Genomic DNA, 16,762 nt, shown 5'->3' on the forward strand with positions numbered 1-16,762 from the left:
CTCTCTCCCTCTCCCATGTGTTTTCTTTGACACAGGTCCCAGGGACCTCTGCCAGAACTCAGATCCATTAGTGAGGTGCCATGCTGACTGAAGCACAAATGAAGATGGATCCAAGTGCAATTACCAGCTGCTAGCACCTCATCTGGAAGGCATTAGCTTGGATTAAGGGTGAAGAGAAGAAAGAAAAAGGGGAATGACTGAAGATACCAAACAGGATAAATGAGAGCTTATTTTACTATACCTTAGAACATTATATTCTAGTTGTCAGTGACTCACTTTAGTATTAGCAGGTAGAGATGGAAACAGTCAGTGCAGGAGACATTCCTGTGCTGCTCATAAGTTCTTTTTAGACTCTGTACAATCCTAAATTTATATTTACATACAGTGTTGACATACAGTAACCATCATTAAAGCAGTGTGCTTTGGTCAAAGAACGAACAGCATGATTCTGGAGTGGCAAATATTAGCCAAACTTTGCTAAAATATTTCCAGATGTGAACCTTCAGGCCTTCTATGCTGAAGAAACAATACATGCCTATCTGGAAGCACCAGAAAAAAATATTTCCAGAGCTGTCTTCCTTAACTCAGAAACTGCAGATGTGTTGGACTACATTTCCCAGCATCTCCATATTGGGGAAGGTTTCCCTAGTTCACTCCTATGCATGCCTAATCTGAGAAAAGCCTACTGAATTTAGGACAATGGTCTAAGAAATACAATTCAAAATAAGCTTATCTAGGAAGCCTGGTGGCAAGATGGATACCAGCTAAAAATTTGGAGGTACTCCTACTGCAGCTACTAATGTATACATGAAAAATTATCCTGATTAGGAGCTATCTTTAATCAAAAAGAATTATAATAACAATTGCAATCCCTAGAATAGTTTTGTAACTGGTTAAATATTTGGAAATATATGAATTTTTGATCAATGCAACAACACTCATTAAAAAGAAGATGGCTGTTGGATGCATATAAGACAAGGAAAGAGTGAGTGACATCTCTTTTCAGCATAGAAAGCAATATTTCTACTGTTCAATATACTGTTCTACATAACAGTAATGAAGCATTGAAACTGTGATTTTAAAAGCAATCTAATATTCCTGGATCTCACATGACATCCACAAAACCCTATTTCATGTATTTCAACATGTTTTTTTTAGTTTTTATGTTTATCTCTAGTATGGAAATCAATTCTTACACTGCCTAGAAGCGTGAACAAAGCAGGCTGCATACACAGCATCCAGGTACGCTGAAATTTTAATATTAACCCATAATAGGGCTTTCTCACTATTTTCTAAAAATCAGCACACATACAGTTTTGCATGCATTATCAGATGATACATGTCCTTACTCAAGATGAAGATACTTGAAGTGTCAGCTGATCATGGTTCCTACAAACAGTAGGTTGGTTGGTTGTGAAAAATGGGCCCAATCTGTTCCCTCCCCCCAGTGGTGTCTGATGAAATAAAGAGATTTTCTTCACACTGACTTAAATTCTGAAAATAAAGTCCATTAGACATCCTTGTACAACATTCACTTGGAACTCAGTGATTCAAGGCAGTAACATGCCACTGTACTAACCATTTTGAAACTTCAAGTGACATTTGATTCCCATTGCTTGGCTGAATTGTTCTGGTGTTACATTTTGGCTTGCAAAGATGTCTAAAGTACCAGAGAAAGAAGTTATTTATGAAAAAGCATTGTAAGGTAGGATCTTATTCTCCCTTCTCCTATATTTTTTTATACTGACGCCAATCCAAACAGACATCATTCCAACATTTTGAAGATGTAATGCCTAAATAAGCATAGGTGACTGAGCAACTGTAAACATCAAGAAGAAAAAGCATTTGCTTTGGGTGGCCCATATTGGTAAGAACTTGGAGCAATATGATGAAATGAAATGAAGCAAAGGAAAATGTAGGCAGAATATCAGAAGTTCCTTAGAATTAGATCCAAGACAGAAATATTTGTTGAAGTTCTGAAGAAATTTGATGCTCTTAGCTGCTTTGAAAGGGAGACCTGAAAGGTATTTTAGCGTTCAGCCTAGTGGGTGGCATGGAGAAACATACTTCTTTTAATATCCTTCAACAAAACATCTTGTATCCCTAAAAGCTCTAAGCTGATTTATTCTTCATTGTCCGAGAGTGGATATAATGGACTTACTTAAGGTAGATTTCCCAACGTTGTGTCTTCAGATCTGCTGGGCTTTGAAGTTGGTTTAAGATTTTATTGGTTGCTAGGAATGGGAGAATATGTTAACTTTGCTCTCTCATTTTTGCCAAATGGTTAAATTTGGGTTTCCCAGGTTTTCAGATTTGCATCTTTCTGAATTTGACAAACGTTTTTAAAAGTCTGCACTAAAATTTGTGTGTATTTTGATGCATGCTTCTCTAGGCATATGCACTTCATGTCTACAGCATCAACAGATATGAGATTTATTTATTTATTTACTTACTTATCAAATTTGTCACCGCCCATCTCCTCCAACCGGAGGGACTCTGGGCAGTTTACAATACAGAATAAATATACAATAAAATTTGAATAAAATCCCATTAAAACTAAAACTACAATGATTTCTTAACTACCCCAGCTCATAAAATCCAGATGGCTGTGATCTCCTTCAGTCATTATGTAGGAGGGGCACTTCAAGGCACTAGCCAATCCCAAGTATGGCGATTCTCCTCCCTGCCCCAAGCCTGGTGGCAGAGCCAGGTCTTCAACCTCCTCTAGAAGGCTAGGAGCGATGGGGCTAATCTCACCTCCAGGGGCAAGATGTTCCAAAGGGTGGGCGCCACTGCAGAGAAGGCCCGCCTCCTGGACCCCGCCAGATGGAATTTTCTTATTGACGGGGTCTGCAGCATGCCCTCTCTGCATGAGCTGGTGGGGCGGGCTGATGATACGGGGAAGAGGCGGTCCCTCAGGTAACCCAGTCCCATGCCATGTAGGGCTTTAAAGGTGATAACCAACACCTTGAATTGGACCCGGAAGCAAACTGGTATCCAATGAAGCTCACGTAGCAAAGGTGTTATGCATGATGCATGTGGCATAAAATAGTCACTCTTTTCAACAGGCAGACACCTCATTAGTAATATACAGACTTTAGAAATACCAAGTTTCATCTTCCAAGATAAGGTTAACAGTACCATTCTATGTATGTTTATCCAGACTTAGGCCTGCAGAGTTCAGCGGGCTTATTCCCAAGAAAGTATGAGCTAGACTGCAGCCCCAGCGATATTTCTTAGCATGCACCCTTCCCCTTCTCTGATTCTTGCTAGTACTGTTAGATGTAATCCTGCTCTGCCCACACAATGCTTTGGCCGGGAATTAGATCACATTGCTGCTGAAATGTTCGTAAATAGCAGCTACTTGGTATCTCTGACTCCTATAACAGAATGAAGTGGCAGTAGAAACATAACAGCTTCTCCTTTCTCTATACAGTATTCTCACTTTGTGGGAAGAACATCAGCTGCCGCTTCAAACTGAGAACAATCAGCACAACAAGCAGTGCAGTTGACTCCAGTGGATTAAGCTTTTCTAAGCATTTGTGGATCATATTGTTTGTGGACCCCACCTTCATCAAGTAAGGGTTTTCTACACTGCCTGGTTGCCCCATTACTAGAATGGGCAGCAACTGTTTCTGGAGGGCCGAAATGAATGACATCACCCTTTATTGATCATCCACTCACCCTCAAAGCAACCTCTGGTGCATTTCTCTGTTGTACTGTACTCCCAAACTACACTATGATGCTGCCTCAGGTAATCCTATCCTGTAGAGACTGAGTGCTCCTGTCTGCAGCTGGTATAGGGAGTAAGGGGAGGCACAGAACTTATTACACTGCATGGTAAGCAGTGGCTCAATTGAAGGGGCAGTCTGTTGCTGCAAAATAGCCAAGGAACTGCTGGGGCTGGCCGGCAGCAAACTTAAGCACTCCAGCCCAGACCGACAGGAGCATGTGAGCTGACATAGGGGAGAAATGTACGCTTTTAAACAGAAAACATAGCGGAGCAGGAAAATGTCCATGGACATGGCTTTGAGGGTGAATTGGAAATGAGAGAGGGTAATGTCTGTTTCTGCCTTCCAGAAACATTTGCCAGCCAGTTCTGACAACACGGTAAGAGGTAAGTCTGACCTCAGTCATGACAGGGTTTTCTTAAGCTGGCATGAACACTGGGCAGAAGCAGCTTAAATGATAAGTGAAGTGAATGCCCTGTGTCCGCATTCAGTTCTGGTACAGTACAAGCATTTTAAAGAGCTCCAAGGAAAAAAATTATTCAAAGTTTTCTGCCACAGCGTACAGTGGTTCAGCTGTTCTATCTTTTTTTTTCCACCCTCAGTAAAATGGGATTTAAGTTCTGATTTCTATAGTAGTTGAGAAGTAAGAATGGGAATATATACAACAATAATTCCAGAGCAAGAAGGTGTATTTTTGCATGGTGTCACTAAGTTGTCATCTTGTACTGTATGTGGATGCTCTTCTCCACAGTTCAATTATGTAATAGCTGTCATTGGCAGAAGCAAGGAATCTCACAACTGAGGTCATTCAGGTTTTCTATCAGCATAATGGAAATTCTGGCCAATGCTACTTTGTGTGATCTAGCTTTAACACTGCATTTGAAAACTGAGCTATTTTATACCCACCTAATAATATGTTTTTCTCTTTTATTTTTCTTGCTCTTTTATTTTTTGTGCATTAAACTGAGGAAAAACTAAAAAAAATAAGAAGGTGAGTGTTCCAATATTATGGGGAGAATTCGACCCTGGGTGCTGAGTTTGGTGGTTCTAAGAAAAGAAATAGAATCAAGCCTGGTAGCAGCAACATTATAAAAGTGAAATCATAGATAGGTACCCACAAATCCCCAGCAACCTTCCATATAGCTTTGGTGCTGCCTCCAGAACCAACATTTGGAGGAGCAGTTTGCTGTCAAAATTGGGCAGCTAAGTGTAGCACTGAGGTTTCACTGGTAAATACTTACGGGTCTGTTGGTGCCTGCTTCAGCTTAGTCTTAGCAGCAAAAATATTCAGTACATTGTATATTGGAGGTTGTGGATGAATTACAGCAAATATGAATGACTTTTATAGGAAATTAAACTTCTAAAATATTTTGAATTGATTGATTTATCTTAAAATTTTTTCAAATCCCTCACTTGATGATCAAATAGAGCAGTGTTTCTTCTGAAGTAGCTGTTAGGTAACTGCTGGAGAAAGAATGTTTATTTTATTCACTCATCTATTTAATGTATTACATACTAGCTTGTATTGGGGTGGGTTATCCAGACACTACCCAAGAATGTTGACCTTGCTCTTTCAAAATGGTTGTGAATTTTGACAATTAGAACGCCATGATACAATAAGTCAATCGCTAACAACAGAATGAAGTTAATACCCTTCACATTGGAGAAGAGAAAATCCCAGATTTAATCCCTAGGACCTCCATTTAAATCAGTGTTTTTTAACCTTGGCAATTTAAGATGTATGGACTTCAACTCCCAGAATTCCCCAGCCAGCCAGCATGGGAGTTGAAGCCCACACACCTTAAAGTTGCCAAGGTTGAAAAACACTGATTTAAATGGATTATGATAAGCAGGTGGTAGAAAACAGTCTGCTTGAGAGCTAGTGCCAGGTAGACAGTCCTGGAAGAGATGGAAAAATAAGGTATACAGGTAGTCCTCACTTAACGACCATTCATTTAACAACAGTCCAATGATACAACAGCCTCGGAAAAACTGTTTCATGACCTGTACTCACGCTTATGACTGTCACAAACTGTCACACCACCCCCACGGTCACATGACTGCAATTTGGGCACTTGGCAGCCAGCTCACATTTACGACCAGTTGTAGCATCCAGCAGTCATGTGATTGCAATTTGCGACCTTTTTTGGTTTCCAGCAAAAAACATCCATTGAGGAAGCTGGATTCACTTAACAACCATGGTTATTCACTTAACGACCTGTGATTTGCTTAACAACCATTGTAAAAATGATCATAAAATTGGATCTGGTCACGTGATGACTCACGTAACAACTGTACCACCTAACAACCAATTTTCTGGTCCCTATTGCGGTCGTTAAGTGAAAACTACCTGTAAGGCAATTTCCACTGTTCACCATTTCAATTACAACAGAAATGAGAATCACTAAGGCTCCAAACCCTATGCACACATAATCTGGAAATTAAATTCCATTTACTTCAGTGGGCCTTTCTTCTTAACTTGCATAGCTGTGCACTGTAATGGATACAGTAGTTTACAAGGGGCATGTTTGGCCTTGTCCACTTTGACCCCACCCACTTCTGGGAGTAGACACTCTCTGAATGGTTTTTTTGGTTGACTGTAATCATTGATCTAAAATAGGTTGACCACCCCCGTTGCAAAGCAACCACATTCAAATGAACAGCCCATATCTCTTCTAAGTGCGGTAACTGAAGCAGCCTCCCTTGTATAGGGAGATCTGGCAAAGCTGATGCACTGAAGCAGAACCAGAAAATGCAAAGAAAATATTTCCCACTTCAAGATGAATTAAGAGACCTGGGATGTCTGTTTCACCTCCTATTCTGAGGGATTGGAAAACCTATTAACATCCCTGTATAGCTTCCTCCCTAGTCACAACATAGAAAAGAGACCATTTAGGGCAGCTTTGCTCAGGCAATACATCTGGTTGAGAAGTGATGGAATTTGATCTGACCTAGCAATTGTGCAGGTCATTCTGCAGTCTTTGGAATGTTTTGGATTACTTGGAAAGAAAAAGACAGGTGTTTTTCCAAAGAATTTTTTTCCCTTCTTTGAGGTAAACTGAGGGGCCTTATAAGGAGGTGATTTTTTATCGCTTTTATTGCCCTTGTTCTCTCCCCTTCTCATGTTTTCTAGGAGACTGCCACAGCAATACAGCACATGAAGTGATGGGAGTTTTTCCACATGATTTCTGCAGGATGCCTGACAGAAAACAACAAGGTAGTTTTTATCAGAATTCTACAATTTACTGAGTCTGCTATCATCGTGCACAATGTGCTCCCTGATGGATTAATCCAGCTATGATTCACATTCAAGTGGAACAAAGAGTCTGGTATGGTGGTTAAGGCAGCAGGCTAGAAACCAGGAGACTGTGAATTCCAATCCCACCTAGGCACAAAGCTATCTGGGTGACCTTGGGCCAGTCACTCTCTCTCAGTCCTAAAAGCAAGCAATGGCAAACCACTTCTGAAATCTTGCCAAGAAAATTGCATGGACTTGTCCAGGCAGTCACCAGGTCAACACTGACTTGAAGGCACAAAACAACAACAACAACAACAACCCAAACCCAAACCCAAACTCTGAAACATATTAAAAATAAGTCTAAAAGCTCTACAACTTGGGGCAATAATAGAAGTCCATTTGACAGCATGTTTTGGATGCTCTCACAAAGTGGCTGTCCTGTGGGGTGGAGCCACTCACAAAGCATAGATTTACCACAAGACAAATTCACAAGGTTTCCTCCATCACCCTCTTTAGACCCACTCAGTGGCATCTGTGAAGTTAGGGGGCATCACAGTGATACAAGCAACCTTGTGGCATCATGGTGCCCAACCTTCACCTTTTTTGTGTGAACTGAAACAACACACACATGCCCACAAAGGGTGGAGTTTGAGGACAAAGCTGTAACACTGCTTTTGGCACTCTAAAAATAATGCTAAAGGGCTAGGATTAAACAGTGACAGTCTGAGTTTTTGCTGCTGGGCCTCCTGGAAACAATATTTTTGTTTATTAATTTGTGTTGCTTTGTTAGATATACAGTATATCCTACCTTTCATTTAGAAACTTAAGGTATAGCATACATCACCCTCTTCTCATTTTTTAAATTAAATTTACCCAATATAAGACAATGGGTAGTTGGGCTAATAGTGACCCAGGAAGCTTCCATGGATGACGAGGTGTTTCTCTAATCATGCTCCAACACTTTAACCATTCCACCACTCCATGTAAATGGGGCCACTTCCATACAAAGTATTGGGCTACACTGGCCATCATTTTATAAAGGGCCCAGAGACATTCTTATAAACAAAGATCCTGGACTTCTGCAGTACACCAGCTTCAATTTCGTAAAAGAAACTTAGGTTATGTAGCAGGACATGAAACATGTCCATCAAAACACTAATTCCCAAAATACCATGTTGTCCATGTCTAACAGGCATATCATGTTGAAACCATATGTAAGCATGATCTGAGTTCTGTGGAGGAAAATCTGGTGGCAATCATCCCTAAGCTCTTTTCTGCAGCCATTGGACTGCCTTTGAACATAATTGCTGAAAACAATGAGCTATAGATTCCATTTTGACATGGCAAACACAAACACTATAATAGCCTAAACAGCATTTTAAAAACAACACACACACTCCAAACCCAGAATAAGCTCTGCCTAATAATGTGACACGGTCTCATACATCTGTATCACTGCCCTGCCCAATGTGGTCCCTGGCCCTCCAGAAAGTTCAGTGTGGTCTCTGACTACTACTTCTTTTCTAGCAGCTCACAGGATCCTGATACATCCTTTCTTCTGAAAAAGCATTTGCAATTTGAGATTGCAGAGTTAGGACTTTATTATTAGTCACAGTTTATTTTATTTATTTTTATTTATCATATTTTTATCACCGCCCATCTCCCCCATACGGGGAGTTTTAGTAATCTTCCTTCTTCAGTGTTGCAAGACATTTAAAAATGCTTTTGCTTGAAAGCATACAGTGTAGGATTTCAGGGAGAAGTAGAGGATAGTTAATGACATACATGTATCAGTTCTGGTTTTCCCTGAAACTCTAGTGCAAATAGCAGACTTTAAACATTATTTTGTAAAGACTGTCATGCCATAGATATTCAAGGTATAAGTGTATCTTTAGTCTCTTTTAGATATATCTACATAAATACACATCATGCTATTCTCTTTTGAGGTAAGCAGCATTATGCAAAGTATAGAAGAAGTATAAGGAATAATGAATGACATACAGTAAATTAAAGGCAGGAGTCAAGAGAAAAGAAATCTCACTAAATGTAAACAAAACACCATGTTCTATACTTCTTGCACATTTCTGGCCTTGCCCAACATCTTTGTTCCCACAACATTCCACATACACAAATTCATACACCGTATTTTGTACTTTGTACTTTTGAGGGGAAAAAAAAGTGTGGACCATAACAAATTGTGGCAAGTTCTTAGTGGTATGGGGATACCAAGTCATCTTGTCTGCTTCCTGAGGAATCTGTATAACAACCAAGTAGCAACAGTAAGAACAGACCATGGAACAACGGACTGGTTTAAGATTGGGAAAGGGGTACGGCAGGGCTGTATACTCTCACCCTACCTATTCAAGTTGTACGCAGAACACATCATGCGACATGCTGGGCTTGAGGAATCCAAGGCTGGAGTTAAAATCTCTGGAAGAAACATTAACAATCTCAGATATGCAGATGATACCACTTTGATGGCTGAAAGCGAAGAGGAACTGAGGAGCCTTATGATGGTGGTGAAAGAAGAAAGTGCAAAAGCTGGCTTGCAGCTAAACCTCAAAAAAACCAAGATTATGGCAACCAACTTGATTGATAACTGGCAAATAGAGGGAGAAAATGTAGACACAGTGAAAGACTTTGTATTTCTAGGTGCAAAGATTACCGCAGATGCTGACTGCAGTCAGGAAATCAGAAGACATTTAATCCTTGGGAGAAGAGCAATGACAAATCTCGATAAAATAGTCAAGAGCAGAGACATCACACTGACAACAAAGGTCCGCATAGTTAAAGCAATGGTATTCCCAGTAGTAACATATGGCTGCGAGAGCTGGACCATAAGGAAGGCTGAGCGAAGGAAGATAGTTGCTTTGGAATTGTGGTGTTGGAGGAAAATTCTGAGAGTGCCTTGGACTGCAAGAAGATCAAACCAGTCCGTCCTCCAGGAAATAAAGCCAGACTGCTCACTTGAGGGAATGATATTAAAGGCAAAACTGAAATACTTTGGCCACATAATGAGAAGACAGGACACCCTGGAGAAGATGCTGATGCTAGGGAGAGTGGAAGGCAAAAGGAAGAGGGCCGACCAAGGGCAAGATGGATAGATGATATTCTAGAGGTGACGGACTCATCCCTGGGGGAGCTGGGGGTGTTGACGACCGACAGGAAGCTCTGGCGTGGGCTGGTCCCTGAAGTCACGAAGAGTCAGAAGCGACTAAACGAATAAACAACAACAACTTTTGAGGACCTCATCAATTCCGTCAAACTACAACTTTCCCAGTCTTCCCATTCTTCTTGACTGTTCCTCAAAAGTTTGTTCCACAACTCAATTTTCATTCCATCTCTCTATATAATCAAGCTGCCACCACAATGTACTTCTTTTGTACTGGTCACCCACATTATTAAGCACCCGTTCATTCTATCTCTTCTTGTTTTACCACATCAATTCTTATGTAACCCATTCCCACAACACAAAATCTACTTTTATGTTTTCTGCTGACTTATTCAACTGTTACTTCCATGTAACAAAGTTGGCAGAAATGCAGATATACACAATATTTTGCTTCTTTTGAAAAACACTTATCACAATAGATTTTGTAATATCACTACCTTCCTATCTCTTAATTTTTTTCCATCCATTTTTTCATATTCTTCCAAACTATACAAATTAGTCTACTTTCTCCTGTTTTTCACTATTTATGCATAATGTGCAAATGTTCACTCCATTTTCTCCATCACACACAACTACCTTTGTCTTTGATACATGCATAGTTAGAGCCACACTCTTGTTGCAACATACATTCAATCAGTCATTTGCTACAAATACTGGTCATGGGTTCTTAATTTTTTTGTGATATGTCTCATAAATTATTGAATTTAAATGTATAAAATTTACTGTATTTAAATGCATAAAATAAAATACATAGATATGTACTGAATTACAAAGAAAACCAATTATGCTCAAATACAGTTATAAAAACATTTTAAAATAACAAATATATAATATAGTGATATATGTGCACCTTTATTAATCCATTAAATCAACAACAAGAGAATATTCTTTTTAGTATATAGTATTTTTACATAATGAGGTTTATTGAAGTTAAACATTTTGGGGGGCCATAAATTATGTTGTTGCCTACATAACATTACTGAATGAAAAGCTAAATTTCATTTAGAGGTTCATGAAAATAAAGATTTTTTTTTCCCAATCCAAGTTCATGGACTCCCTGAAATCTATTCACAGTACTCAGCCAACAACATAGCATTACTTTCATAAGAAAGTACACAGGCATACATGTCCCCATTAAACATATTTCTAATGTCATCATAAGCATCTCTTATACATTGATCTATAAATCAATGTACATGTTTTACTCCCTCCACAAAGTTGAACCTTTCCCTAAGCATTCATTTTCTCACATTTTACTTTCATCATGTATCACTCTTGCTGCATTCAGAAATCAACCTTCAACTCCACGTTGGTAAAAAACATTCCATACTTCAAGCCTTTTCAGATTATCAAACACCTTTTCTGAATTAATAAATGTACAATAAACTTCCTTCTGCACATTCATGCATTCCTCAATGACCTGCTGAAGAGCAAAAACCTGGTCTGTACATCTTCTGCCCAACCTAAAGCTGCACAGTATTTCCCAAAGTTTGTTCACTGTCACCTCTCGTACCTTTTCAGACACAATGCATCCAAATACCATCCCCAACTAATCCCATGGTAATTTTGCAATAATTCTTGTATGGGTAATCTTCATTTAGTGACTGCCTCATTTAGCAAACATTTGCAGTTACGACAGTGATGAAAAATATAACTTTATGACCAGTCTTTGTATTTACAAGACTTCCTTTGCAAGTCTGTAAAGCAAAAGAAAGCCAAAATAAGGTCATAAGCACACTCACAGCTTCACTTAGCAACTGCTTCACTTAACAACTAAGTTGCTGGTCCCAACTGTGGTCACCAAACAAGGACTACCTCTATAAGGGGATTATAACAGCATTCTTCCAATCATCAGACACAGATGCAGGCTTCACATAAATGTTAAACAAGTTGTACAGCCAATTCTTAAACAATCACATCCATATTTTGATATTTTCCATTTATACCAACTATACCTACAACCTTATCATTTTTCAACGATCTCACAGTGTTAATGACTTCTTTTCCATCAATTTTTGTCAGAGAGTAACATTAATAGCATTCACTTCAATTCCATTCTTCAATATGTCACTATCATTCCCATAATGATCTCTAAAATACTCATTCCAGCATTTCCTCACTTCAATTTGATCTCTGATAATCTCACCACTTTTATTCTTAATTTTATTCACTCTGATAGAGGCTTTTTATTTATCCCTTTTCACCCAGTCCCCAAACAACATTTTTAAAAAATTCCATCATATATTTCCATCAATATTTCTCCCCCCCTTTTAATCTTAAAATTTCTTTCCATAGACATTATAAAATATCTCTGTTGTCCTCATTTCTGCAGTAATTATTTTCTTATGGGATTTTTTTTCTCATCTGCATCTTCTTTTACTTTATCATTTCGCTATGCATTTTCCCCATACTTGACTTTAGTGTAATATCTTACACACCTACATCTATTATGTCATTATTTTCACTCTTTTCCAAGCAGCTTCCCACATCCTCTTTTCTTACACCCACTTCCTTCTATTCAATTGAAAGATTACTCTAACTTCTAATACTTTTTCATACAGATCTCATACTTCCTTTTTCTGCATTTATTCTATTTTCACTCTAATTTATTTCACTTATTTTTTCCCATGTCCATTTTCCCCAAGATTCAGTCTCGATATTACCTAAAAATGTTTTGTCCAATATTCAGAACCCCTCATTACCCATGTACCCCTCACTAATTTTCTCAATCTCTCATCTTGAATAATTCAATCACTTTTTAGATTTACATTCATTCCTTCACTATGTGTACTGTCAGGCTTCTCTCAGCTGATACCAGACTAGACGTGCAGGCAGTAGTTTAAGGATTCAGGCCTTAATAGCGCAAGAACTAAGAAATATGTTAGAAGAACAGACCTACAACTGCCGGGCGTAAAATTCAAACCATATTTATAACTGAAGCAAGATTCAAAGTTAGTACTTTTTTCTCCCATCCATGCAGTCGAGCTTCATGCGGCAGAAGGAGAGGTGGCCATCCCTGTGTTTTCTTCTGGTAATAGATTATTCTGAGGTCAGGCTGTTTGCCTCTGCTATAGACAGATGTAGTGTATTCATGTATACATCTGTGCTTAAACCACAAATTTGAAAGAAAGATACCTCTGACGAAGCAGATATCCACCAAATAATTACCATTATCATTCATTTTGGAGGGTTTGATTGCCCCCCCTCCCTTTTTAACTGTTTCATGTTGTTCCCACTCATCCATTCATGTCACCTAATAGACTAACTTTTCCCCCTGGATTACATTAATAATATTCCATAATTTTTCCCAAAACTCTTTCCTGGTTCTTTCATTATCACCAAACACTGGAACATAACATGCAACTATCATCCACCTTTGAATCTGTACTTTAATACGCATCCTTAATATGGTCCCAATTCATGGTTTCTAACATATATTTTGGCACCTTTGTTCATAATTAAACCTACAACTTTACTTTTGTACCTGTATTTATCAACTCCATTCCACAAGAGCAGGCCATCTTCATTCAGATTTGTTACAAGCCTCCCCTTTTTCTTGGTTTCACAAACACAGATCTATTTTTCTTACATTTAATTTGTTCATTCATGCTATACTATGTTTCAAGTAACAATCTTCCATACACTGTGGTCATCCTGACAGGGTCCATAAATATGGATCTCAGTCACCTATCATGGCTATGGTCATCAAGGTATTCACATAATGCTTTTTAGAAAGGTAAAGAAAAAGTAAATGAGGTTACCCACCTAAGTGGTATCATGTCAATTGCGGTATTTCTTGCTAACATTAAGATGACAATATGAGTCAGTTTGGGGCACATTTTGGCCAGTATTCCACATGCACAACTAAAGCTCAGTTTTACTCCAAGAATGCTAATGCTAATCTAAGCAAGCTACTACCACTAATCTAAAGATTACCTTGCAAGCCAACATGCATGGTGTGTGCAGTGTACATACGGATATTCTGAGGATACTCTTTTGGTTAAACATTAACAATCTATATGACACTTCAAGTATGTATGGCCTAGAGTTTCCTATCCCCACTGAGTGAACCATTACTGTCAAGATTTTATGCAGTATTCAAAGGAAGAAGGGATTGGAGATCTTTCTTACAGGCCTCTTACAGCTACCGTTTTAAGCTGCTGTTGGGGAGGGGGCGAGCGTAAAAGGCTGATTTGATCATAACTCAACATAATTATGTAAGAGACTTATTTGCCTTTCCTTCTATAACTTGTGCACCTCACTGTGCTTCTTTAAATGTTTCATACACTGTTCGCCCTTTTAAAATTTATATAGACACAGAACATGTATGTATTTATTGACATATTTAACTAGACAGAATAGATCAAAGGCTTTGATTTCTTCACTGAAGCTTAGAAACCCTAAATGAGTTTTCCAATCGAATTATTTTTAAAGCAATCTATATGTCAGGTTTCTACAATATAAAGCAAAAGCACTTAAATGCCATGCTTTATGCTGTTTCCTAAAATCTATGATTTTGCTTGCTTTTCATATGAATGCAGGTAAAAATGATTAGATACAACACTCTCGCCAGTGAAAGATTTGGGATGTATATAAATGGAAGATAACTTTTTCACAAAACATTAACTTTAGCTCACACTGTTTCAATTACTAGTTGTTCCCTTCCCTATCTTTGTCTATAATGTTTCCTTTCCTGTTGGTTATGTCAAAATATGTCTAGCTCCTTAGTCCCTGCTCCAAAACACTTTTCTAATCTTCTCACTGACCAGTATTATTTATTTAATTCCAGAAAGTAACGATCCCATTTCCTATGGATTATCAAACCAATAAATAGCTTTATCACAAAAGTAAACAAGTAAAACCAGCTTCTAAAATCTTAGAAGCTTGTAACATCCCCTAGCTGAGGGGTCCCTATTCAATTCTTTTTCAATGTGATCCTGCCTCTCTTATAGAAGCGGCAATGACTTCTTATTACATATAATGCAGGCTGCTTCTCTCAGATTAGCTTGTCTTCAGGATGAAATCTGAAATATTTTTAATCCTTTCATGATCAACATGCTCTGGAGACTCAAACAAGTCAACCACGTAATTAAAAAAAAAAAAAGCAAAGAAGAATATTCCCTAATCCACATTAGAAATTCTCTAACTGGCAGTAATTATTCTCCAGCCAAAATACTTCCTCAGTTCTATTTCACTTCATTATGATTCTTCAGACTGCAGACTTTTACACAGTTTAACAATTTAATAACTAATAAGTATACGGAAAAAACCCCACACCTTTAGGTTTGATGAAAATTATACATTTTCTTAATGAACTTTTACAAGTTGAATCCACTTACCTTGTTGATTTAGGCTGCATTATTAAATAAGAAAATAAGCCACAACATTCAAAGCAGCGTCTAACTTTGTCAAAAATTGTATCAAGAACTCTGCTGTTGGGAACAGTCCCTTATTTCTTCTCCATATCATTATTTTTTGTTTATATACTCAATTATAATGGAGATGGCTTGTGACAATCAGTAAATTCACCATAGCAGGATATCTGAGAAGGCTCACTTGCATAACAACCAGCATGACAAATTTAATAGAGCTAGTAACCCACTGAAGGACTTACTAAAATACCACTTTTCAATTTCTTTTCAATCCTGTCTTTCACCTGGAATATCCTTATGGCCCCTACATCAAAGAGCACAATATCAAACAGCTGGAGTTTCAGCAGCTCTGAGGACTGAGAATTCTGAAGTAACTGAGCTAGCAGCACAGAGCAGCCATCCATTTTTTGAGCACTTAGTTGAAAAATCTTAAGACTCAAGGTTTGTTCACCAGTCAGTATTGTTAAATGAATGATAACATGAGGGGAGGATTTGCTAATGATTTCATTATTCTACTCCTCCAGGAAAACCAACACATGAATACTAGAAGAAAGAAAATAAGAGAAAATAAACCATTCAGGCCTTCCAGCACAGCTAAGTTCTCCAGTCTCAAAATCTGAAATGATGTTTTGCTGAAATTGTATTGTGGAACTGTGTTGCTAAAATACAGTTTTGAAATATAACCAGTTCTGTTATAGCAGAAACTATGCTTCATTCCCATTAAGGTAAAGATAAAGGTTTCCCTTGACATTAAGTCCAGTCGCGTCCGACTCTAGGGGGTGGTGCTCATCTCCATTTCAAAGTCGAAGAGCCGGCTTTTGTCTGTAGACACTTCCGTGGCCATGTGGCCGGCATGACTACACGGAACGCTGTTACCTGCCCGCCGAAGAGGTACCTATTAATCTACTCACATTTGCATGTTTTTGAACTGCTAGGTTGGCAGGAGCTGGGACTAGCAACGGGAGCTCACCCTGTCACACGGATTCGAACTGCCGACCTTCCAGTTGGCAAGCTCAGCAGCTCAGTGGTTTAACCGCAGCGCCACCGCATCCCTTCATTCCCATTACTAGACATTAAATTAGCTATAAGAAATACGAACAAAGCTGTCATCAAGACCTAGGCAGACTGTCTGGTATCATCTTGTTTTATATGTGATGCAATATTTTTCCCACCTAACCCCAGTCTTTAAAGGTCACTTTCCTATTATCTGGTGTTTCATTGTAATCCAAATACTAAAATGCCCACGTGA

This window comes from Candoia aspera, chromosome 5 (assembly GCF_035149785.1).
Source record: "Candoia aspera isolate rCanAsp1 chromosome 5, rCanAsp1.hap2, whole genome shotgun sequence".
NCBI classification, from domain to species: Eukaryota; Metazoa; Chordata; class Lepidosauria; order Squamata; family Boidae; genus Candoia; species Candoia aspera.